The following is a 23,502-nucleotide window of genomic DNA, read 5'->3' on the forward strand; positions in this document are numbered from 1 at the left end:
AAGAGCTGTTAGGTAGTTACTGCCCGCTAGATTTTCAACCAGATCGTCAACACATGGCATCGAGTAACCATTGACCTGGGAAGATATCGGGTTTTCTGTCCCAATTCTACCTACATCACTCTGGCTGACCACCCACGGGTGCCTTCCTAGGCCGAGAAAGCCTACCCAGTACCATCTAAAGTTCTTATTAGTCACTCAGGCAAATGCAGTTTGAAAAGTACGACAATACATTTATTGTAACAAAAACAATCACTAGAATATTATGTATACACAGTAAATAAAAGCCAGGCAGGTTCAGTCCATCATCTGTCTCTTACCCCACTAGCTTAAGGAGTTAGAGTCATCTGGCTGTCCAGACTTGATGACCCATGGATCTGCCGATGCATTTCACTGGTACAGCCACCAGCCACCTGCAGCTTCCTGCCATCAATTCCCAGAATGAACCACCTTCCCCCCTGGAGTGGCCTCTCTAGGGCCTAATTTTCACTATGTTTTCCCCTCCCTGGGCAAACCCCAGGGACTCTCATGGTTAAACATTGGAGAGTCCTGGACTAGGGGGTTTGAGAGGGGAGTGGAGACATGCTGTACTTTCAGAGAAACTCCCCTGCTAGATTGTTGACCAAATGTCTGGAGTAGTCGTGTGAGAACAATGGATACTAATTAGCCTTCCCCTCACCAGTATCTTGCAACCTGATCCCTACCCATAACCCACCTGGCATTACTTTATGGACAATGACTAACAGCTTCCATGCAATATCAACAAAATACAATAAACAATATACATATTTACAATGAGCTACAATGTCCACTTATATACATGTAATTAGACACTGCAGTTGTACTCTGTTGAGCTGGGGAACAAAAGCAAGGGCTATAAAAAGTACATGCTATGATTCACATATTGTGAGAAACGAGTGACAGGCTGGTTAAGGTGTTATCAAACTCGTTTCCCCACAGTACTCATTACCTGAGTAGAGGTGTCCTCATCATACCAAGGTTTAAGGAGATTGACATGGTATAAATGTTTGTCCCTTCTACTACGCAACTGGCAGACCCTGTAATTAACAGGACCATCAGCCTCTACGCCTTCATATGGACATTGCCAGTGGGCGAAAACTTTGCTCTCCTTGATTAGAACCAGGACTAGGACCTTATCCTCGGGCTTGAATGATCAACAAAAGAACTTTTGTCATAACTTTTCTTTTGCCATTCCTGAGCATCTTTTACATGTTGTTGTATGATGGGCCCTATCTTTCCTAGCCTCTCATACATTTGGAACACAAAATGTACCAGATTTGGCTTCCTGGGGCCTTGCTGTGTCCACCCTTCCATTAACATATCCAAGATACCCCTGGGCTGTCTCCCAAACAATAACTCAAATGGAATAAACCCTGTCGAAGTTTGAGGTACCTCACGGATGCCAAACATCGAATAAGGAATAGGAGTGTCCCAATCTTTTTTTTTTTTCTTGCACCACGGTTTTCCGGATCATGTGCTTTAATGTGCAGTTAAAGCGCTCCACCAAGCCGTAGTATTCCAATGTAATCTATTCTGACGATTCACCAATGAAAAATCAGAAGTGATTAAAAAAATCAGAACGAAGCAGGACACCAGTAGGATTTCAAATCTTAGAGTTCTTAGCCACGCCTCTTATTCACTCCTATCCGGGATCTCCGGGGTAGAGGGGAGATCTCGGTTGGAAGTCACGTCTGATTTTTTCATTGGTGAATCGTCAGAATGGATTACATTGGAATACTACAGCATACAGAGTTCCTAAAGAGACCCAGATAAGCCCATTTTATGGTTATAAATGTGAGTGCATTTTATGTGTTTTACTATTAAATTGGATGTATAAATATACTACACCATACAATATTTTATCTAATTTTATGAGGTAAAAAGGGACTTCAAGAGGTCTGAGATCCGGGCATTACTACAGATAAGAGATATTTGTCTTCAATCTGGTATTGTCTTCACATCCATGGGGTGTTTTTGATGCTGGGAATTATCCTGAAACAATATCACACTATTGTTGTCTTTCACATGTTTCTTATATATAGTTTGGAGCCGTGGACAGTATCCAGGTGCAGTTTGTGAAGACTACAACTTTAATACACCTAATTAAGAATATATTTGGTAGGCATATAAAATATCACCCCCCCCCTTGGGGGCGTGGCTTAGTGGCCATACTGAACAGTCGCAAGTATCTCCGGCTCCCTTGCCAAAATCCCTAAATCTATAGTCATCCGACTAAATTTGGCTACCTGCCGGCGTATTTCTATGAAATACTACTCTGCTGTACTCTACTGCCTGTTTGGGGACCCCTGCCTGGCCTCGGTGACTGCCCGGGGTCGCCATTTCCGACCTCAAGGCCCTCTCCTCTGCCATAGTGTTGTGGCGAACTACACACCCCACCTTTGCTGAAAACCTGTCCGCTAACTGGCTATTGATGATGGTCTGCAATTAACCATCCCTGACAGGAATCGCAACTGTAGTGCCTCCTGTCCCCAGGAGCACAGAGTTACACCCTGCGTGGTGCACGCACGAAGACCCCGCTCACCCACAGACCCTGGCCTCAGACATCAGTTTCCCCGCCACTGTCAATTTACCAGCCGGGCGCACAGTCATCTTGAGATGGTCTACCTTAGCGGGTACTGTGTCAGGTCAGGTCAGTATGGCTATCCCTGCAGTGTCACTTGACTCTACCTGGAGAGTCTGGTTGATGCATTGCTGGTATGTCCAAAAAGCATCTGGCCCCTACCTCCTTATTCCTTCTTTGGGCTGCACATCGCAAGTCCTCAGTGTTCCACTCAGCATTACAAACCAGGGGTTAAAAAGTCTCTCATCCCTTGGGCTATATTAGTGCAGTAGCTCCAGCCACTAAGGGGTTAATCACTGTTGCACGCAGTATCGTCTTCTCTGCAGAGCTCGCTACAGCCATCTAGTGGGTATACTGAAAACAACTACTGTCTCTCCAAGCAAAGTTCTCCTCACTTCTTTTTTGGGGACACAGCTCCACCTGGTGTTCATCTCCAATACTACATTGTTCTGTGGTGATCACTCAATATAACGAATTGGAGACTATTCTCTACTATGGCAAAGCCGGTAATCCTTCATCTATGTCGCACTACCTTCACCACCTTCCTGTATACATATCGTACAATATGCAGTAATTTTTTTTGACGCCCCGCCTGGGCCTGATGTGCTCTGTATGATTTTCTAAACTCTATTGTGCAGCACCCTCCCTCTCCCTCAACCTCATTATCCCACCTTCTGATTATACTTCTAGCCATATTCTCAACACAATCAATATTGTCACAGAAGAACAAAAAACCCTCAGGCAGTCCAATTTTTTTGGGACCAAAAATAAAGCTTCACAAGCTTCCACTGACACTTCAGAAACCTCACAACTGTCTGCATCATCTGAACTAGACCCTCAGATTCAAGCAGTTATGACGAATTTACTGGAGGAGGTTAAAGAGGCCTTCAAACAGGAACTATCAAAGGCAGTCAGCAAGTTCAAACTGGAACTTACCTCTCTGGGAACACGGACTGACACTCTAGAAACAAAAGCAGATGACCTTTGTCGCTCCCAAGCAACATTTGACAAAGAGTTCCGTCTGCATGAGGAGGTTCAGTCTCTAAAAGAAAAACAAGAGGACACTGAAAACCGATCCCGGCGTATTAATATTCGAGTCCGTAACGTGATTGAAGATATTTCACCATCTGAAATTCAGCCGTTTCTCAAAGGCCTCTTTCTTCATCTACTCCCTGGTCTCACAGATTCTGACTGCATGATGGATCGTGCACACCGTGCCCTCACAGCCAGACCAGCTGCAGACCAACCCCCACGTGATATTATTGTGCGCTTCCACTACTATCACACCAAAGAACGCATTCTAACTTCTACAAGGAACTCCACCTCGATTCCCTATAGAGACATGGATCTACAACTTTTCCAAGATCTTGCCCCCTCCACTATCCAAAAAAAGAAGAGCTCTGCAACCTGTCACCAAGATTCTACGCCAGCACAATATTCGCTACTGCTGGGGATTTCCCTTTCAGCTTCAAATCTTTGCGGCGAACACCACTCACCACGTCAAAACCCTAGACCAAGGCCAGGAAATACTAACCAAACTGGACATCCTTCCTGAATACAGATCACTACCCAACTCCACATCAAGGCTAGATTGATCACCACCTCCAACCCCAGAGTGGTCTAAAATCTCCCGACGTCGAGTTGGAGACGAACCTCCAGCCTGAAATTTTCAAACGTTCTTACATACCTTTTTCTCTTAGCTCACTCGTCTGGGGGTGACTACAACAGACGGTCCTACCTAGCAGAACTTGTCTTTGGTGTTTTGTTTTTCGCTGCAATCTGTCTACTTCAGTTGTCTTTTTTACTCTTTTTGCACCTCAAAATGGACACCGGATTTGATATATCCTTTTGTCTTTAGTCTTAGTCAACTAGATGTTCTTATTTCAAGCATCCAAAAGCCATTAGTTTGGTATCTCTCTTTTTCAGCTATAAATTAAGGTTGACTGTTATTATGTTTCATGATACTCCCCATATATCTTAAACAAAAGTTCTTGTTTCTTATTACTGCATTAATGTTTAACATGTCTCTGCTCATATTACCCCTACCCCCCTCCCTTCTTCCACCTACATTCCCCCGCCCTTCCAGTATCCCCATTCCCCCCACCCCCACCCCTGCTGCACAACTTTCTGTGCATCTGGATGACTTACAGTTGTGAATTCCTCATTAATAGCTGCATCCAGTATATTTGGCGGAGCTATCGACTCGGGTAGCAAGTCCGTACAGATGTTTCCATACCACCCCTCACACTCCTTATACGATTGTTGTTTAGCATTACAATGTTTACTGATATTAAGTCTGGATCCCTCCTGGATCCCACCGTTAAAGGGTTTCCGCCCAATTGGGCTACTCTTTTTTCCTCTTTTTTCTCCCTTCTCTTTCTCTCCCTCTCTCTTCATTCTTAGTGGCTTCCTTTTCTCCCTTCTCCCCTCTTCTTCTTTCTCCTTCCCCTTCTTCCCCACTTAAAGCTTCCTGGACCTATTCTTTTTTCATTTACAGCACCCAGATGACTCATTTAACAGCAAACATCTCATCTCTGCCTCCATGACTCTGAAACTCCTTTCCATCAATGTTAATGGCCACAACTCCCCTCGCAAACATACAATAGTCCTGGGAGCCTGCAGAAGGGAAAAAGCGGACATAGTCTTCCTCCAGGAGACTCACCTTACAGGTATTCATACGCAACTCCAGGGTAAGCAATTCTTTCAGACCTTTTTTGCCTCAGCAAACTGTAAAAAGCGGGGGGGTAGCAATACTTATTCATAATAAGGTCCCTTTTCAGCTTTCCTCCACATATTCCGACCCAGAAGGTTGGTTCCTTTTAGTTATGGGCACACTTCACTCCTCCCTGATTACTCTGGCCTCTATTTATACTCCTAATCAAGGTCAGGCTCAGTTTTTCCCAACATTATTCCGACACATTAAACGTTTGGCCCAGGGTCACATTGTGTTAGTCGGCGACTTTAATGTTGTCTTAGACCTGCACCTTGATAGGTCCTCCCCTCCCCTTGCGGAACCTCCGCGCCTTCTTCCAAAGGCATCTCCGCCTTGTCTGCCTTGCTGTTACTATACTCCCTGCATGACACCTGGCGCCTCAAAAACTCCACCGCGAGAGATTATACTCATTACTCTGCTCCCCATCAGATATACTCCCGCATTGACATGATCCATGTTTCCCAGTCTCTGATACCCTTAACTACTCAAGCGGGCATCGTCCCATTCTCATGGTCTGATCTTGCGGGAGTATTCATCCTTCACCATTATCCACGTTTCTTTAGATTGCGTCTGGATGACTCCTTACTCTTAAACACCTCCACCTTTATGAATATTAAAACGGCTATCTCAGATTATTTCCTACGCCTCCCAGAGTTGGCTACCGATGTTATCTGGGAAGCTCATAAAGCCACCATTCGTGGGCGATTCATTAGTGCACAGGTAAAGCGAAAGGCCGCCCTTGAGGTTTCCTCATTAGAGCAACGTATTTCTGCTCTTTTGACACAACATAATCAGCTCCCTGATCCTTCCTTATTAACACAAATTAACTTCTTAAAGGGCCAACTTAATACCCTATTGTCCCGTAGAGCGGCCTCTATTCTACAGAAACTTCAGCAATGCTTTTATGACAAGGCAGACAAGGCGGGCTCATTGTTAGCTCAGAAACTTCGTCAGAGGCGTACGGATGGAGCTATTGATAAACTCCATAAGAAATCCGCTAATTCTATAACATACAATCCACTAAATATTGTTAAGGAATTTAGAAATTTCTATACTTCCTTATATAACCTTCCTGACCCTCCGCTCCAGGGGGACCTCCCATCGGACACTCTTGAGTCATACCTAACTAATACTCCTCTTCCACACCTCTCTCAGTCCCAACTCACTAGCTTAAATGCGGACATCACTGCAGATGAAGTCAAAATAGCGATAAAATCTCTCAAATCCTCCTCTGCTCGCGGCCCGGATGGATTCACAGCTCAATATTATAAAAAGTTTTCTGTGGACCTTGTCCCTTATTTAATGACCTTCTATAATCAGATCCTGGAGGGGGCATCCTTTGACTCTGCTACTACTCTGGCCAACATTGCTGTCATCCAAAAACCAGGGAAGGACCTTCTTTATTACGAAGGTTATAGACCCATTTTCCTTCTCAACGTAGACCTCAAGCTTTACGCTAAAATCTTGGCCATTAGACTTAGCCCTCTTCTTCCAGATCTTGTCCATCCAGACCAAACGGGCTTCATTCTGTCAGGCGCCGTCTCCGCACTGACACTTGGGGCAGGAGACGGACGCCTGCACCTTTCAAGCAACCACGTCCTGTTGCCAAGCAGCAGGACGCTATCTCTGCTCACCTGTCTGCAGCCAGCATGTGTTACCGCCAAAATCTCCCTAACCCTATCAGGAGGCACCTTAGGGTATATAAAGCAGCCTCTGACACATGTCTAGTGCCAGAGTATTTGGTCTTCAGCCTTGCTCCAGCATTTGTTCCTGTGTTGCTGTTACTTGGATTCTGACCCGGCTTGTTCCTGACTTCTCCTTCGATTCCTGATTCTGGCTTAGACTGATATTTGGTATTGACCCGGCTTCCTGACCATTCTCCTGCTTCTGATTTGGCTATATCCGTTCCTCTGGTTGTGACGCGGCTTGTTGACTACTCTTCCATCCTGCATCCTGGTGGGCTGTCACCGCTGCCTCAATTGTTACCTCGCCAGCTGATTGATACTGAGGGCCGCGACCTGCGCGTCCCTTGCAGCAAAGTCCATACCTCCTTGCGGGGATTCCTGGTGAAAACCAGGGGCGTGTTAGACTCCGCGCCTCACTACTCAGTAGCGCCAACTGCTGGCAGGATTCATCGATTCCACAGAGTAATTCTGACAGTATACTCTGGCCATGTCAAATGCCGAAGGCGCCGGTGACCTCCTGCAGCACCTGACTCGCCGAGTTGATCAACAAGAGGTTAACCAGACTCGGCTCCTGCAGTGCCTTCAGGGATTGGCTACAAGCATGGATACCCTCCAGAGAACCCTGACTCCGCCCGGAGTATCTGTTGCTCCCGTACCCCCCGCTGTCGGCTCTCCTGCTTCAGCTGCACCTAATCCTACTGGAGGGATTCGCATCCCACCTCCCGACAAATTCGGTAGTGATCCGAGAAAGTGCAAAGGGTTTCTCAACCAATGTGCTATCCAGTTTGAACTATCACCAGGAAATTTTTCTTCAGAACGAGCCAAGGTGGCATATATTATTTCGCTACTCACAGATCAAGCGCTTGCCTGGGCCTCTCCTCTCTGGGAGCATGATGATCCCCTGTTACAAAATTCATCTTCCTTCTTAGAAACCTTCAGAAAAGTATTCGATGAGCCTGGTCGAGTTGCTTCTGCAGCCTCCAGCATTTTAAAGCTACGTCAGGGAAGCCTTCCCGTGGGTCAGTACGCGGTTCAGTTCAGGACTCTCGCCTCAGAACTAAACTGGAATAATGAGGCCCTTGTAGCTACCTTCTGGCAGGGGCTGACAGATCGGATCAAGGACGAGTTGGTCTCCAGGGATTTACCAGCTACCCTAGATGATCTGATCTCCTTATGCATCAAGGTCGATATCCGGTTTCTGGAGCGTAATCAGGAACGTGAACAATCTCGCCGGGCTAGTCCACACTTGACTTTCACTTTTCAGAACCCACCAATTCTACCTGAGGAGCCCATGCAGATTGGGTGTTCTCGCCTAACTGTGGAAGAACGGTAATGAAGGGTTAAAAACCATCTATGCCTCTACTGCGCTGACCCCTCTCACATTCTATCACAGTGTCCCAAGAGACCGGGAAACGCCAGATCCTTGTCGGTGCCAGGAAGGCCAGTCTAGGGCTAAGTACATCTTCCCCCAATTCTCCAGACAAAACTGACTTTTTGATGCCCATCATCATCCATGCTTCCCAGGGTCCGGTCTCCCTTCAGGTCTTCGTGGATTCTGGGGCAGCTGAAAACTTTATTTCTGCATCCTTAGCAGCTAACCTTCACCTACCCCTGGAATCATTATTGCAACCCTTCTGACAGCGGTGGATGGTAACAGAGTGGTCAATGGATCTATCTCTCAGGCCACCCGGCCGATCCGTCTGCAAGTTGGTCTCCTCCATCTTGAATGGATCTCATTTCTAGTACTTCCACAGACTGTTAATCCAGTAATATTAGGACTACCCTGGTTAAGGGACCATTCACCCCAATTTGATTGGCAATATGCTCAAGTTACTTCCTGGGGTCCGCTCTGCACTGATAGATGCCTCAAGACCCTGCCTATTAGGTGTCACGCTCTCACACCCAGTCTTGGGTTGCCATCTGAATACGCAGCCTTCGTGGATGTCTTCAGTAAAACTGCCGCTGAGATGCTTCCACCCCACCGTCCTTGTGATTGTTCCATTGAACTTATTCCTGGAGAGAAGATTCCTTGTGGTAGAACGTACTCTCTTTCCCTCCCTGAGACTCGAGCCATGACCGAGTATGTATCTGAAAACCTTGAACGAGGATTTATTAGAAAATCTTCTTCACCTGCCGGTGCAGGATTTTTTTTTGTAAAGAAGAAGGATGGTTCTCTAAGACCATGCATCAACTACAGACTGCTCAATGCCATTACCGTGAAGAACAGGTACCCCATACCCCTGGTTTCTGAGTTATTCGATCGGATCAAAGGTGCCACGATTTTCACCAAACTAGACCTCAGGGGCGCCTATAATTTGATTAGGATTCGTGAGGGCGATGAATGGAAGACTGCTTTTAACACTCGGGATGGCCACTATGAATACCTGGTGATGCCTTTTGGCCTTTGCAATGCCCCAGCAGTCTTCCAGGAGTTCATTAATGACATCTTCCGAGACCTACTCTATCTCTCAGTCGTTGTCTATCTCGACAGCATACTTATATTCTCCAGGGACTTAGAATCCCATTGAGGTCACGTCAAGGAGGTTCTCTCTCGACTACGTTCCAACCACCTTTACTGCAAGCTGGAGAAGTGTGTCTTTGAAGCATCTCAGGTCCACTTCCTGGGATATATTGTGTCCGGTGCTGGTCTTTTCATGGATCCTGGGAAAGTGGCTGCCATTCTCAATTGGCCACAACCATTGGATCTCAAGGCTATCCAACGTTTTATTGGCTGCGCCAATTATTATCGGCACTTTATCCAGGACTTCTCGACTCTCATTTCTCCTATTACTGCTCTCACCCGCAAGGGAGCAGCAAAATCATGGTCTGCCGAAGCCCTCAGTGCCTTTCAGTCATTAAAGAGGGCATTCTCCTCAGCCCCTATTTTGCTACAACCTGACTTGTCTCGGCCGTTCTTTGTTGAAGTTGATGCATCCTCCATTGGCATAGGAGCCATTCTTTCACAGAAAGATTCTGATGGGAAGTTTCATCCCTGTGGTTTCTGCTCCAGAAGATTTTCCCCCAGTGAATTAAACTATGGTATCGGGGATTAAGGATTATTGGCCATCAAAACAGCCCTAGAGGAGTGGAGACATTTGCTTGAGGGGGCTGAGCATCCTGTTACTGTCTACACGGACCACAAGAACTTAACGTACTTGCAAACAGCTCAGTGTCTGAACCCACGTCAGGCCCGCTGGTCCTTGTTTTTTGCCCGTTTTAATCTCATTTTGACCTTTCGACCTGTGGTTAAGAATATCAGGGCAGATGCTCTCTCCCGATCATTTGATGATAGAGATCTTCAAGGGGCCCCACCCCCAGAACCATCTTGGACACTACTACCATTGTGGCCCTCACTAGAACCTCAACCAAGTTTCCTCCTCTGGGTCGCTCGTTTCTCACTTCTAGGCTTCGGCCCAAGGCTCTCAAGTGGGCCCATGATTCTCTGTTTGCCGGGCATGCGGGTGTCAAGAAGACCTTCTCATTGATTTCTAGGCATTATTGGTGGCCCTCTATCCGGGCGGACGTTAAGGCCTATGTTGCCGCTTGTGGAATCTGTGGCAGACACAAGATACCTAGGCAGTCTCCTGCAGGACCCTTGGTACCACTTCCTTTCCAGAGAGACCATGGACTAGTATTTCTATGGATTTCGTCACAGATTTACCAGCTAGCCATGGATTCAATACTATCTGGGTGGTAGTGGATAGATTTTCCAAGTTGGCACATTTCATACCTCTCAAGGGACTTCCTTCGGCTTCTATCCTTGCTAACCTCTTCATCAAGGAGATTTTCCGTCTTCATGGCTGTCCCCAGGATATTATCTCGGATAGAGGAGTACAGTTTGTGTCCAAGTTCTGGAGATCATTCTGCAAAGAGTTGGGGGTCAATCTAAAGTTTTCCTCAGGGTACCACCCTCAAACCAATGGCCAAACGGAGAGGGTCAACCAAGACTTGAACAATTTCTCAGGACCTACTCTTCGGGTAATCAGGCTGAATGGAGTCGTTTCTTGTGTTGGGCAGAATTTGCTCATAATAACCAGGTGCATGTATCTACTGGTTCGTCTCCATTTTTCCTTACCTATGGGTTTCACCCTCTCCTTCCTGAACTTTCCCAACCTGGTTCAGCGCTTCCGACCGTGCAGAATCTCATTCAGGACTTTTCTCAAATATGGTCTCAGGCGAAGTCCAAATTATTGGAATCCTCCCGACGCTACAAAGCTAGCGCAGATCGTCACTGTAGACCAGTTCCCAGACTTCGAGTTGGGGACAAAGTGTGGTTATCCACAAGGAATTTAAGACTTCGAGTTCCCACCATGAAGCTCACACCCCGTTATATCAGACCTTTTCAAATCACTCAAGTTATAAATCCCGTGACATTCAAACTCCTTCTTCCTCCATCACTCAAGATTCACAATGTGTTTCATATTGCTCTACTAAAACCCCTCGTTCTCAACAGATTTGTCAAAAGAACCCGACCCCCCAGTCCCAGTAAAGACTGATCATGGGGAGGAATATGAGATCAGTCAGATTCTGGATTTCTGGACCTCCAGGGGTCGCCAGCAATATCTTGTTGACTGGAAGGGTTATGGCACGAGGAGAGATCTTGGATCGATGTACAAGAGATACATGCCCCTCGCTTATTGGCCAAATTCAAGAAGGAGAGAGAGGCGACCTTGCAAGCCCTGAAAAAGAAAAAAGGGGAGAGTACTGTCAGGCGCCGTCTCCGCACTGAAACTTGGGGCAGGAGACGGACGCCTGCACCTTCCAAGCAACCACGTCCTGTTGCCTAGCAGCAGGACGCTATCTCTGCTCACCTGTCTGCAGCCAGCATGTGTTACCGCCAAAATCTCCCTAACGCTATCAGGAGGCACCTTAGGGTATATAAAGCAGCCTCTGACACATGTCTAGTGCCAGAGTATTTGGTCTTCAGCCTTGCTCCAGCATTTGTTCCTGTGTTGCTGTTACTTGGATTCTGACCCGGCTTGTTCCTGACTTCTCCTTTGGTTCCTGATTCTGGCTTAGACAGATATTTGGTATTGACCCGGCTTCCTGACCATTCTCCTGCTTCTGATTTGGCTATATCCGTTCCTCTGGTTGTGACCCGGCTTGTTGACTACTCTTCCATTCTGCATCCTGGTGGGCTGTCACCGCTGCCTTAATTGTTACCTCGCCAGCTGACTGATACTGAGGGCCGCGACCTGCGCGTCCCTTGCAACAAAGTCCATACCTCCTTGCGGGGTGAAAACCAGGGGCGTGTTAGACTCCGCGCCTCAGTACTCAGTAGCGCCAACTGCTGGCAGGTATCATCGATTCCACAGAGTAATTCTGACACATTCCAGGGAGGCAGGCCCCTGACAAAACTAGGAGGACCATCGATTTGATCCACTCTATCCATAATGGCAGATTGCCCTCCCTCATGAAGTCCTTGGATGCGGAAAAGTTTGACCGCATCTCTTGGACATTTATGCGGGGTGTACTCGGATCGATGGGCTTTTCTGGTAAGTTTCTGACCGGTATCTCAGCTCTCTACCAAAACCCTTCTGCTACTGTGTCAGTTAACGGCCTTACCTCCGAACCATTTGCAATTTCCAATGGCACTCATCAAGGATGCCCCCTCTCCCCTTTGATTTTTGCACTTATAATTGAACCACTAGCGGCCAAAATTCGCTGTAACCGATCCATCTCTGGCATCAAGATCGGGTCTGCGGAAAGTAAAATAGCTTTATGTCCAACTCCGTCATTTCTCTTCCCCCTCTCCTTTCTGAACTAGAAACTTATGGGTACTTCTCGGGTTATAAAATTAATCCTGCCAAAACTGAAACATTAGACTTTTATATCTCTAAAACAGATAAGACAATTCTAGATCAAACATTCCCCTTCACCTGGCATAGTTAGAAAATAAAATACTTGGGCGTCTTCCTGACCAAAAATCTTTCCCACCTTTTTCAAGCTAATTTTCCCCATACCCTCTCCCAAATTAAGAAAGACCTTTGTACCTGGTCTCAGCAATTTATTTCCTGGATTGGCCGTATTAACTCTGTTAAAATGAATATCCTCCCTAGACTATTATATCTTTTTCAAACCCTTCCTATTTGAAATCTCTCTTACGTATTTAAGTTCCTTCAATTTGAGTCATCTAAGTTTATTTGGGCAGGCAGACGTCCACGTGTACGACTCGGGGTTCTGCAGAGGTCCTCACGGGGTGGCGGTCTAGGTATATCTAATTTTAAGAAATATTACCTTGCAGCCCAACTTGCTCAATGTGTCTTATGGAATGATTCTACATCTGCTAGGGTCTGGGTAACTCTGGAGGCTGAGAGTCTGGGGATGCTTACTCCTGCCTCCCTTCTGTGGATTCCAAGGGCTCGTCGACCTAAAAAAACTCTGGCTCACCCCACAATCTCCATCTCTCTAGTAATATGGGACTCGTGTATCAGACTTTACGGTCTTTCCCCACAACCATCTCCAATAATCCCCCTCTTCAATAACCCGGATTTCCCTCCTGGCTTACACCATCCCTCGTTCCTTCCATGGCACTCCCAAGGGATACGTACCCTTAATGACATAACTCGCGATGTATCATTCCCCCAATTTGCAGACATTCAAGCTACACTTGGTCTGCCTACACGAATATTTTACCAATATCTACAAATTCGCAACCTACACTTCAATACAAATCTCGCCTTACCTCTCGACCTCTCACAACAATTGAGACATTGTACCTGCGCCAGGCATCGACGTCAGGTGTTGTGTTCCAAATATGGATAATCACAAACCAAAATTAGAAGCTGTAACATTGTACTGGTCTACAGTAGCTCATACATACAGAAAGTTCATTTATTGATCTCTGATCCATGTTTGGATAGCAAGTATAGTATTCTGTAAGATGTAAAACGTAAAATATATCTGATCTCTGCTCAATTCACAAGAGTCGCATCATGTTATTAATTGACTTGTTGCATGAGGAATGGGTCTAGACATTTTAATTCGTTATGTCCTTTCCACGGAGAACAGTTTTTTTTAACCGAGGCTAACTACGTTACTTGAACAGAACAGACTCCAGTAATGTGCACTGGTTAATTCATGATCAATAAGTTACATTTAAAAGTCAATATATATAATAGAAGATAACCTTTTATATTTTAATGTATATTAGACATACATTAAATCTTAGTGCAGCAGGCAAAATAATTAAATTATGTTATAAAAACAGAAAGTGAGCTCGTTGGTGGAGATGATACCGAAAATCAATCCTAAAATAATTCAGATATCAGGGATTAGGCTGTGGGTAGGCCCTGTTGCAATCATAGCATTTTATTTTACATATTATCATTGCCATCTTGCTTTTCAAATCTACATCACGTTTCCATGCTCTGTTAAATGTTTTCTGTGCATAGAATAAAAGTTATGTATCGTATTTATGTGTACTTGTTCCTTATTGTTTTGTCTTTGTTTTGTTTTTGGTAGTGATTTGTTTATACTTTCTAGAATGCACTAATCAATTCTAAATATTTGTCAGTGCTATTTCACCCAAAATATAGAAGATTATTTTATTGACATATTTATGTTATGTATTTACGTAAGGTCTCCTTCTGTAGATATGTAATTACATCATTTAAATTATGTAACTCAGATGCCATACACTATAATATATTGAATGCAAGTGGATATTGTATAGATGTTTATTATCGAAGTATATACATACGAACACTGCTCTGTGATAACTGTGTTCATGTAATGTCTGCTCTCCAGCACATTGTCACAGTCTAAACAAAGGGCTAGCAACGAGCGAAATAAGGACATGAGAGATTTAAGGCATAAATGAGTTTAATGTAAGGACACTGCAGGGAGGTGGACAGTGTTACACATTGCTCCTGGACTTTTGCAGACTTTTCAGGGAAATGTAGATGTTTGTGTTGTTGGCAGAGATACGCTGGAATACTGGGAAGTGACTAAAGATATTTTTTTAAAGGTGCCAAAGAGAAATTGTGATGATGAAAGATACCAAGTTGGGGTAATTAGTTATAAGGACACTGTAGAGGGATGTGGACCATTACTCAATCCCTGGTCTCATTGGTGGAACTCAATCCTGCAGAGCTCCAGGGCAGTTCTTTGCTCTTCAGAGGCTGAAATCAAATAGGCAGTACTGAAAATATTAGTTTTGAGTAGAGTGGGATGCTCTTCTCTATAAGGGAAAAAAATAGCAGCAGCCTTTAAAGATAGTCTCTTTGTCACAGAATTCAACAAAGAAAATTATTCGGCCAACTAAAGAAATTCCCCTTTTACAAAGTTAAGCTTGTCTTGATCAGGAACATAATATTACATTGTCTGTTTCTGAATGCCAAAAGAAAACAGTGCAGCCCTTTGGATATTTTGGAGCCCCAATCTTACTGATGTATATCCATTTTATACTGTCTCACCTGCTGCCCTTATCTGTCCCTAGTTCCTTCCTGAAGTCAGCAGCTCTACAATGTCACACTTTATCCTCACTCACAGTATGAGTGTAGGGAGCTCCTGCTTTAAGGTTGATTGACATTGCACATAAAATGAGCTAGTATAAAAAGATTTTTTTCCTTAGAGTCTGAACTATACTTTTAAGTTGACTGATTGTTCCTCTTTTGTATGTTAGAAGTATCCTGTGTTAATAAACATTAGTATTTATAAACAGTTATGTCACGCTCTGGTCTCCCGCGGCATCTGCCCGGGAGCTGGCGCACTTACCTGTTCCCTGACCGCCGCTCCGTCCCCACCAGGTGTCATTTCCATTGGCGATTCTGTGCATGCGTAGAATCGCCAGTCCTTTTAAAAACCTTGGGCCTGATTCATTAAGGATCTTAAATGAAGAGGATCCTTATTTCAGTCTCCTGGACAAAACCATGTTACAATGGAAGGGGTGCAAATGTGTGTTCTGTTTTGCACAAGGGTTAAACACTAACTGTTTTTTCATGTAACACACAAAAACTTGATAGCTTATTTGTACACTGAAATTTAAAGTTGATATGTGTGTGTTACATGAAAAAACAGTTAGTATTTAACTTATGTGCAAAACAGAACACACATTTGCACCCCTTCCATTGTAACATGGTTTTGTCCAAGAGACTGAAATAAGGATCCTCTTCATTTAAGATCCTTAATGAATCAGGCCCCTTGTTCCTCTGTCATTTTCTGTTCAGAATGACAGTCCTATATTTGGCTTCCCCTCACTATTCTCTGCGCTGGTTCTTTCAGTCAGTTCTCTCAGTGTTCTGTGCTGGAAGCAGCTCCCTGTGCTCCTGCGACTTCTGTGCTCTTGTGGTTCCTGTTTAACTGTGTTCTTGTGTTCTCTGTGCTCCAGTGATCCTGCGCTCTCTGTGTTTCTGTGTATTCATTTCCACTAATCAGTGGTAACCTGCAGATCATCTCTCATCTCCACTCCTCAGTGGTAACCCGCAAATCATCTCACTATTTTCACTATCACCTTCCTGATCCCGGTATTCTTGTATATCAGCTATGTGTGCCTTCTGCCGGAATCTTTATGGTCTAGGGTTTATGCAGTTTTCTTCCAGTTGCTCTGGGGGAATAAGCGGAACCTGGTCAAGCGGCCTGTGACCTACCGCCAGAGGAGGGATGGTGGCCTGGGTATGGTTAACCCAGTGCTTTTCTTGCGCACAACTTTTTTGAAGTTGCACATGAGCAGTCTCCTAGTTCCTAGTTGAGACCCCCCCTCGGTGGGTGGGTGATTTCAGGGTGTGGGTGGATCCCTTTCTCAGTGCATGGTATGGGGGAGGCCCGGTGAAAAGTTTCAGGGTCCGGCTTGGGTATCTCCCTGCCTACATTTCCTTGGGATTGAAGGTGACACGGCATTGGGGCCTGGAGGCAGGAGAAGTCAGGAGCTCTTCTAGAAGGGAGCTGGAGAAGAGAGTCCTGCACTCCCAATTCTGGGTTCATCTATCACTGAAGGACTGCCCGGGTGATGTGAGTTCGGTGGGGCTTTCCCTGATTAATTCAGGGAGAATCCTGTTGAAGCTATGGGACATTGCCTGGCTCTCCTTTCATGGGAGACTCTATGTGAGAGGGAACCTCAAGTACAGAAATGCTGATGATCGTGGCTGCCCACGGGAGGAATGTCTAGGGGCAGAGGAGACTATGGACCATTTCTTGCTTCACTGTCCCTTTAACATAGAGGTTTATGAAAAAGTTTCCGGGTCCCTGGGGATCCCCTGCCTTTCGGGGCTTAGTTACTCTGAATGGGCTTACGGGGCATTCAAGTCCAGGTGGAGGGCTTTTGATTTTTGTACCCTTTTCTTAGTCAGTCTAGTGGTCAGATATTTCACGTGGAATGCATGGTGTCAGGTGTCCATCAGGCATAAAATCCTTCCCTGTGAAGTGGTGGTGGGTAACATTCTCCACGAGGTGTGGAAGCTGAGGGGTATGGAGAGACGTCGGATGACCAATGCCAACTGGCTCAGGTTGTGGTGGGGCCTGAGACCTCCTTAAGGAGGTCAAAGTCTGGTGTCATCTTTTCTAAATGGCTTTTCTCGCTGTCCTTTCACTCCCCTAGATTTTGGAAGCTAAGTATATTTTCAAGTATGGCTTACATGCACCCACAGCTCATTTCTTTGTGGTGGTGTTTGTGTTAGTATGATGAAATCAATTGGAAGTTTTGTTTACGGTTTAGTGGTGGCATCCTCTTGTTTTATGTGTTTTTATCTTTTTGTATATTTATATATTTAGGTTGATGGATTTTCCTGTGGGAAAATAGCCCCCTTTTTGGACTTTGAGTTTGGACCTAATATTTTAAGAGAAGAAGGTGCCACCCTTGTAGAGTTGTGTAAAAGTGTGCTGCAAGATCAATCAATAAAAATATTTCCATCACATTCCCTGTTTTGCTCACACAATAAACTTGGTGGTGCAGAGCTTCCTAAGAAATAACCGTGAGGTGCAGGAGATGCTTTCTGTGGCCTGTAAAATTTTGGGACATTTCAGGCATTCTGCCACGGCATGTAGGAGATTGCAGCAGCTCCAAGAACAAATTAACTTGCCCTGCCACCAGCTTAAGCTAGAGGTGTTAACAAGGTGGAATTCCATCCTGTACATGCTTCAGAGAATGGAGGAACAGCGCAAAGCCATCAAAGCGTATTGCACAAGCCATGACATAGGGAAAGGAGGGGGAATGTATTTCACTCTTGCACAGTGGGGAATCCTTTCAGTGCTGTGCAAGGTGCTGAAACCATTTGAAGTTGTGACGTGTGAAGTGAGTTCAGACTCTGCTAGCTTGAGCCAAGTCATTCCCTTAATTCGACTATTGGAAAAGCAGCATGACAAACTGAAGGAGGAGATGAAAGAAAGCAATTCCGCAAAGTATGTTGTACCTTGTAGATCAAGTAGTTAATTCGCTTCGCAATGATCCAAGAGTAATTAAAATCTTGAACTCGGATTACTACATTTTGGCAACTGTGCTTGATCCAAGGTTTAAGACCTACATTGATTATTTGCTTTAAAATGAGCGAGATGTGAACCTTTGCAAGGAGCTATTGGTCAGCAAGTTGTCCGCTGAACTGGGCCTTGGCTTCACGACGTCTCCTCCTTCAGTTTGTCAGGCAGCTGCTGCTCATAAAAAATTACATTTTCCAAAGCAAAGCAGGGATGACGCAGTGGGAAGACCACAACAGTTTAACATCTGGGCTGGTGTGAAAGATTTTTCAAAAAAATATGTGACCTTGCCCATAACTCCATCCAATCCGAGTATTAACATGCAAAGGATGGTGGAGGATTATTTTCAAGAGGTAGTTGATATGGAAATGTCAGACAGTCCCTTTCCTTACTGGGAAGAAAAGCAGGCCATTTGGAAACCCATGCAATACCTAAGCTGCCCACCCTCCAGTGTGTACTCTGAAAGAGTATTCAGCACAGCCGGGAACCTAGTCAGTGATTGACGTAGGAGGTTACTTTCAAAATATGTGGAAAAGATGATGTTCATAAAAATGAACTACATCTTCCACGAGGAAGGCCTTTACCATCAAAGACATCGAAACACTGACAGTTCTCTAATGGCGGATTCCAGCGGCGATGAATTAATAGTCTGTGATGATTATGTACACACTGTTGAGGGTGAGGATAATGCTGAAGATGATGACGACAGCATCTTTTTAAAACTTTCTATATAAGTGTAGGGTGTAATCTACCCCCAAACAGAAAAGGGACTTGGGGCAGTTCATTTTAACGTACAGTCTTTGAAGGCTGATGTTTTGTCAATTTCACTATAAGTGTAGGGTGTCATATACAGACAATCACCAAACTGCATTTGTCCATTTCGATTTAACGTACAGTCTATGCTGGCTTATTTTTTTTCTATTGAAGTATATGTGGTGGGGGTGATATACAGACAGTCACCAAACTTCCTTTGTCCATTTCGATAAAACGTACAGTCTATGCTGGCTGATTTTTTTTCTATTGAAGTATATGTGGAGAGGGTGATATACAGACAGTTACCAAACTTCCTTTGTCCATTTCGATTTAACGTACAGTCTATGCTGGATGATTTTTTCTATTGAACTATATGTGGAGGGGGTGATATACAGACAGCCACCAAACTTCCTTTGTTCATTTCGATTAAACGTACAGTCTATGCTGGCTAATTTTTTCTATTTAACTACAAGTGGAGGGGAGCCTACACAGACAGACACCAAACTGCCTTTGTCCATTTATTGTACAGTCTATACTAGCTGGATTTTTTTTCTATTTTACTACAAGTGGAGGGGGGGTCCGATACAGACAGAAACCAAACAGCCTTTGTCCATTTCTATTTTTATTGTGCAGTCTATGCAGGCCGTCTTCTTTTCTATTTAACTACAAGTGGAGGGGGGGGGGGTGTGGTCTGATACAGACAGAAACCAAACTGCCTTTGTCCATTTCTATATTTATTGTACAGTCTATGCAGGCCGTCTTCTTTTCTATTTATCTACAAGTGGAGGGGGGGTCTGATACAGACAGAAACCAATCTGCCTTTGTCCATTTCTATTTTTAGTGTACAGTCTATGCAGACCATCTTCTTTTCTATTTAACTACAAGTGGAGGGGGGCCTATACAGACAGACACCAAACTGCCTTTGTCCATTTCTATTTAACGTACAGTCTATACTGGCTGTTTTTTTTTTTATTTAACTCTATGTGGAGGGGGTGATATACAGACAGTCACCAAACTCCCTTTGTCTATTTATATTTTTTTTTGTACAGTCTATGCAGGCTGGCTGTTTTCCTATTTAACTACAAGTGGAGGGTGTAATTTACACCCAAAGACGATGGCTACATTTCCAATAGGCTAAGATGGAGAGGAAGACAATCAGGTTTGTGTGTAGAATTAAGGACGGCCTACCAGGGATTAAACTGTTTTTTTCCTAATTTATTAGCTTTAGAATTACCTCACTTATCCAAGAAACAGGTGGGGCACTAAATTAGGTTATTTTAGCACTAAAAAATGTGATTTTTAAACAAAATTGCAAAACAAAACCAAACAAAACCAAAATACGCAAGGACAGTTTTGGCAAAACCAAAAGACGAAGGTAATCCAGATCCAAAACCAAAACCAAAACCAAAACACGGGGGTCAGTGACCATCTCTAATTGAAACATTCACAGCATGTTCGGCTGTAAAATCTCAGCCGGCGTTTCTTGTTTAAACTCAGCAGATTAATTGCGAAGAGGCATATCATCTCAGCATATGGAAGATCTGATGTTTCTTATGCAAACGAAATGTGTGATAATAACAGTTGTATTTGTCTAAAAATATATGAACAATGAAGACAGTTTGATACATCCAAAGTTAATGGCTCTGCGAATAAAGGACACTTATTAAACACAGTATATTGACTAAGAATGGCACAGTCCTTAACTATAAGATCTACAAATGAATTTGCCTGTAACTAACAATATATAATTCCCATTTGTGGCACAGATTATATGTGGTCATTTAAAGTTGATTAGCACGCCGATAAATGTGATTGCTAGATTGAGTTTAGTCCCTGGTTAAAAAGTTGCTTCAACAACTGATATACTGTGCAGAGATAGAACAAGTTTAATAATCTGCCCACGAAAAATTATTCTATAAGAACGGCCATATTATAAGGGAAATATCCTGTCTGTTTTCAAGCACTATATTGTATATGAGGGCAAGAGTAAGATACTTTTAATACATTATCCATGTCATCATAGCTGCAATCTATTGCACTATACGCTGGCGACAGTATCATTCACAAAGTAACACTTATCTTAATTGAATCATTCACAACGTGTTCGGCTGTAAAGTCTCGGCCAGCACTTCTTGTGGAACAGACATAGGGCTAGATTTACTAAGCTGCGGGTTTGAAAAAGTGGGGATGTTGCCTATAGCAACCAATCAGATTCTAGCTGTCATTTTGTAGAAGGTACTAAATAAATGAAAGCTAGAATCTGATTGGTTGCTATAGGCAACATCCCCAGTTTTTCAAACCCGCAGCTTATTAAATCTAACCCATAGTGTCTCAGCATATTCCGATATTCACTATGCAAATGACATGTGTGATAATAACAGTTGCTTTAACATGAGGCATTTGCCTAATGATAATAAATTAACAATGAAGGCAGTCAGATATATCCGCAGTAAATGGCTCTGCAAATAGAGGGCACTTACTAAACATAGTACATTGACTGTCTAAGAATGACACAGTCTCTAACGAAGAGATCTATAGATTTACTTCCGCACAACTAATAATATAGAACTCACATACGTGGTACAGATTATGGACCTCATTTAGAGTCGGAAGCAAAGTCCATTTTAGGCGCATCCAACAAAAAAACACTATCATGCATGTGCAGAAAGCACCAAATCCGTCTGCATCTTGGACACAATTAACACTTGCGACAGCTTTGAAATAACTATGAGAGAATAGGAGGAAAGTGGAATTGTGAAGGCGTGACTATGTAAATAAATCCTAGTCGCAGTGAGGCGCAGACGCAATTAGGTGGCGCAAGCGGTTACCTAGATGCAGGAACTGCTCGCAGCTCGATAGGGTATTAAGAATGGGACGCAACTGGGGTTGCTTGCCACTCGTAATACCTTACCAAGCTGCGGCACACTCCCACACCTACACTTCTTAAACGGACTTTGCGTCCGACTCTAAGTGAGGTCCTATATGTGGTCATCTAAAGATGGCTGTTCATCATTCTAGGGACCTGTTTTAGTAGTCTTGATACTTTGTTTCTCTATAATGTTTAAAGGCATAAATGAGTCAATGTTAATATATTGCCTATGTGGTTACAGCCACAATTCATGGTACAAAGGGCAGTTGATAGCAATATTTACATAATAATATCTTTTTCAATTCAATTACCCATTATGTGTTTTGCCCCACAACCCTAGTCAATGTTTTTCAACTAAATACAGCAGGCTAATTAGGAAGTGACATAGTGCTCCAGTCTGAACATTAGGGGCCTCATTTAGAGTCGGACGCAAAGTCCATTTCAGGCGCATCCTGCACATTTCCTCTGACAGGGCATGCGCAGTAAGCAACAGTTCCCTGCAGTTCCGTCTGCTTTTCAGACGCAAGTGTACACTGCGACAGCTTGCATCTCAGTACAAGGGAAAGGGAGTAATACGGAGTTATGTAGGCATGACCAAGAATAATTCAGATACTATGGGCGTCTACCCGCAAAAACTAAGCTAGTCAGATCAAGGACCAGGCGGAACACAGGTCAAAACAAGACTGAAAAAGTGCGGCAGGAATTAGGTGGCGCAAGTGGTTAGCTAGCTACAGAAACTGGTCGCAGCTTGGTAAGGTATTACGAGTGGGACGCAACTGGGGTTGCATACCACTCGTAATACTCTATCATCATCATCATCACCATTTATTTATATAGTGCCACTGATTCCGCAGAGCTGTACAGAGAACTCATTCACATCAGTCGTGGTCCCATTGGAGCATACAGTCTAAATTCCCTAACATACATACACACAGACAGACAGAGAGAGAGACTAGGGTCAATTTGATAGCTCTCAATTAACCTACTAGTATGTTTTTGGGGTGTGGGAGGAAACCGGAGCTCCCGGAGGAAACCCACACAAACACGGGGAGAACATACAAACTCCCTACAGATAAGGCCATGGTCGGGAATTGAACTCATGACCTCAGTGGTGTGAGGCAGAAGTGCTAACCACTTAGCCACCATGCTGCCCAAGCTGCGGCACACTCCCACTCCTACTCTTTCATGTAAGTTTTAGATGCACATTTCGTCCGACTCTAAATGAAGCCCTAGATGTCTAGTGTGTAAACAGAATGTCCATAAATAACGATAGCTTCACTTATAGGCATCTGCCTAACATATGAACAATGAAGGCAATTTGATCTATCCTTGTAATAGACAGAGGGCACTTGATCTGCATTGGAATTGTCTAACATTAAATAACTTGTATAAAGTGTCTTTGTGTATAACCCTCATTGTTCACTTGCTTATCATGATTTAAGCATTGCAGTACAGAGCCCAGTATAATTCGTGA

General features: G+C 44.2%; 1 protein-coding gene across 3 annotated transcripts in view; it reads left to right on the forward strand.

Moving 5' to 3' along the window:
- LOC142158630 (chemokine XC receptor 1-like) overlaps nt 1–23,502 on the forward strand; it is a 136,520-nt gene that overhangs the window by 24,000 nt on the left and 89,018 nt on the right. The window lies entirely within an intron of this gene.

This window comes from Mixophyes fleayi, chromosome 5 (genome assembly GCF_038048845.1).
Source record: "Mixophyes fleayi isolate aMixFle1 chromosome 5, aMixFle1.hap1, whole genome shotgun sequence".
NCBI lineage: Eukaryota > Metazoa > Chordata > Amphibia > Anura > Limnodynastidae > Mixophyes > Mixophyes fleayi.